Raw genomic sequence first — 3,657 nt, 5'->3', positions numbered from 1 at the left:
TTTGACTATTATTAGTCTCACCTATAGAAGGTATCAATTAATTTTAATAAAACATATATTCACGTGTGAGTTATTAAATTTAAAATTTTTATTTTATTAAATTATAATTTTATGTAAATAATATTGTTATAGATTTAAGTTTCGAGGATGTGGGGAGGTTTGGTTATGTGGTTTAATTTTGGGCAGGATTATGTATGTCTAAGAGCTGCTCTCGACATGATTTCTTCAGTTGCAAAAAAAATGTTATTATAGATTTAAATAAAATACCATGTTGAGAGCCCAACAACATATTACATTTACTTTATGTTAAATATTGTTGTTAAAGAATTTTTTAACAAAAAGTTCATATGCGCTCCTATCACTTTATTAATGATTAGATGGGGAGGTTTGGTCATGTGATCCAATCCTGGGCAAGACTATGTATGCCTAAGAGCTTTGCTCTCGACATGATTTCTTCAACTGAAAAAAAAATGTTATTATAGATTTAAATAAAATACCATATCGCAGAGCCCAACGACATATTACATTTACTTTATGTTAAATATTGTTGTTAAAGAATTTTTTAACAAAAAGTTCATATCCACTCCTATCACTTTATTAATCATGGCAGGAAGCCTACACAAAGTTACACATCTTTTAAATAATGTAAGCAGTATAGGGTATAGGGAGGTACAAGAGGTAATAATGTAAACCTCAAGTTGATCATTCTAGCTAGGAGATCAACCAACATCTCCTTCTCCTCAAATGATAATAGTGACTAGCAAGGCGAATCCCTAGAGTTGTTGCCCAATAGTTGTTATGACTCATGGTTTTTTTATTAGCAGTAGTGGTTGTTTTTGTCTTGCCATGTTACACGTTTTTGTAAATTTTTATTTACAAGATGTGTGTAATTATTTATCTATGTAATCCTCACTTGACCTAATGCAAAGTGCCCTACTTAAAATAAATAAATATTAGAATAAGATATATGTATTTATACTTCGAAAGCAAAAAATAAAAATAAACAATAGATTTAATAGTAATGTTTAAAAACAAGCAGAATATTAAGACATTTACTATTTTATATAATGTGTATTTAGCTTCCACAAGTAACTACAGTAATAATATAAATTAAATGGTTGGTAAAGATCAATAGACTTCAATTTATAATTATCATCAAAACTTTGACTTCATCATACATCCAAGTTGTTAAAATTAAAAATAAAAATAAAAAATAGTAAATTAGAGCTCTATTTATTATTATTATTATTATTAATAAAAAGAATTAATATGTAACTTCATCATACACCCAAGTTGTTAAAATTAAAATTAAAAATAAAAATTAGTAAATTAGAACTTTATTTAAAATTGTTATTATTATTAGAAGGAGGATACGGAGGAATTAAAATCTTGCTGAAATTTGCATGTTTTCCTTGGCCAAAAAAAATTGTGTTCAGACTATGGCTTATTGTTATTATTAATGACAAAAATAATTAATATATAAGTTAAATATATATACATTTAAAAAAACTATAACAATATTCTTAACCATGGAGATTCACCTCTAATTTATTATGGAGATTTTTAATTTGTAAACAGGTTTTTTACAATACAATGGGTCAACACCATGGCTTATTAATACCACATGCCCAAAAACAATAACTCATTTCACATAACACTTATTCATATGACATTTTTCTAATTAACAAAATTAATTAAAATAAGAAAAATAACATTAATCTTTAATTTATATATATTACTAATAATATTATAAAATATACTATTGAGATTAAATTTTTACTATCTACTTATTAATTATCTAAATCTTTACTATCTACTTATTAATGGTTAATAATTTAAATTAAAGTAAACCTAAAAAACAAAAAATTTAATAATAATACTTAAAAAACAGAGTACTAGAGTGAGTCTTTTAGTGATATTAAAAAGTTAGGAATGTCATATATTTTATTACAACTAAAATAAGGTATCAATGATGTTCATTTTGGATGAGGTATTTAATGTATGTTTCATTTTATTTCAAGAGATAGATTATGTATATTTTGGATGAAGTAATTAATAGATTTTTTATTTCATAGTTTTAATTTTATGAAAAATTAAATTTGATTTTTTATTATATGTTATATATTAAATTTCATAAGTTATATTCATTATTATCATTTATTACATATTAAGTTTTATTATCATATTCATTATATATTTTTATGAAACAATTTCTGTATAATCTAATATTATTGGAAATCCTCATATGATATAAAAAACTAACTTATTCAGCTATTTTTTTTGGCTAATGACATCTTAAAAGTCAAAATAGTGATTTTTTTGGGTCCTCCCAACCCAAAAGACTTGACTCTATTATTTATTATATTAATAAAGAACACTCTCACTTCAGACTTGACTCAATTATTTATTATATTAATAAAGAACACTCTCACATCAGAAGTGGTGAGAAGTCTATATATTATAAGATTTGGGCTTTTTTTTTCAATCATCATGGGAATCTAGTGATAAAAGGATTGCTGCAATTACAATTTTCCATGAGTAAAATTTGTATTTTTTATTTGTAAAAATTGGATTAGGTGTTTTCAAAAATTCAATATGGATCATTGTTTTTCAGAGAGAAAATCAATATGTATATTATATTAAGAAAATATAATGAGCTGTAACATGAAAGACCATATATCAGACTGTTCCTGAATAGAGGGGCTGCTCTGAGCCGATAATAAGATTGAGCTGTTTCAAAAGAGGTCCAGAAGACCATACCAAAAATCAAAACATGTTCATAATATGGACCATTGTTATTCAAACTATTTTTTAAAAATAAAGTAAAAATTATAAATAATGAACCATTAATTTTAAATAAAAATGATAAATATTATGAATAATTAACTATAATAAAAAAATAATAAATAATTAATTATAATATGAAAGAATATATTAACAAATTGCCTCCACGCAGGATCGAACTACGGACCTTCAGTTTACAAGACTGACGCTCTACCACTGAGCTATAGAGGCACGTGTGTCACTATCTTCCAATATATATCAACTACTGAAACTTTTGCGTTTTAAAAATTCTTCGCAATTGTGCCGCCCTCGTTCATAACCGTGTCGCTGTCAAAGATTTAGCTCTACAAGTTTCGAATACCATTTGACATGCAAAAATCAGACACCATTTCAATACAAAAACATACGTTTGTAAGTGAACATGCGTCTTATTTCGATTTTTTTGAAATGTTTCGAATTTTTTTCAATACATAGATTCATTAAAAATAATTTAAATGGTCATCGAAACGCAGGTTTGTGTTTGTGTTTGTTTTTGTTTTTTTTTAACTTAGGTTAATATATTTTTTTTCGAAATCAAGTTACATTATTGATAGATTAATCGTCAAAAATAGATATTGATCTCAGCCCACCACAATGGAATTGGATCTGTTCGGTGATATAAGAAGACATAGAGTTTAACAAAATCAGGGAACAAAAATTGGTCAGGGCAAAGTCATATGACAATGAGACAACACATTACAAAATAAAAACAACATAACATCTAAGTCAAGTATATAAAGATGTCACCAGAGTAGGGTCCTTCACATTAGTACAAGTTCGGCGATATAAGAAGACACAAATTTCAACAAAATCGGGGAACAAAAATTGATCATG

At 25.8% G+C, this 3,657-nt stretch overlaps 1 non-coding gene across 1 annotated transcript; it reads right to left on the bottom strand.

The window, feature by feature from the left end:
• Window positions 1-2,943: 2,943 nt before the first annotated feature.
• On the bottom strand, window positions 2,944-3,015 carry TRNAT-UGU (transfer RNA threonine (anticodon UGU)). Its single transcript has one exon. It is a non-coding gene; the product is annotated as a tRNA-Thr (tRNA).
• Between the last annotated feature and the right edge of the window lie 642 nt (window positions 3,016-3,657).

The sequence above is a fragment of the Pinus tabuliformis genome, chromosome Q (genome assembly GCF_031772625.1).
Source record: "Pinus tabuliformis cultivar Carrire ecotype Pingquan chromosome Q, CPIR1, whole genome shotgun sequence".
Lineage (NCBI taxonomy): Eukaryota > Viridiplantae > Streptophyta > Pinopsida > Pinales > Pinaceae > Pinus > Pinus tabuliformis.
The sequence above is the reverse complement of the archived record's forward strand: the minus strand, read 5'-3'. Positions and strand labels throughout refer to the sequence as shown.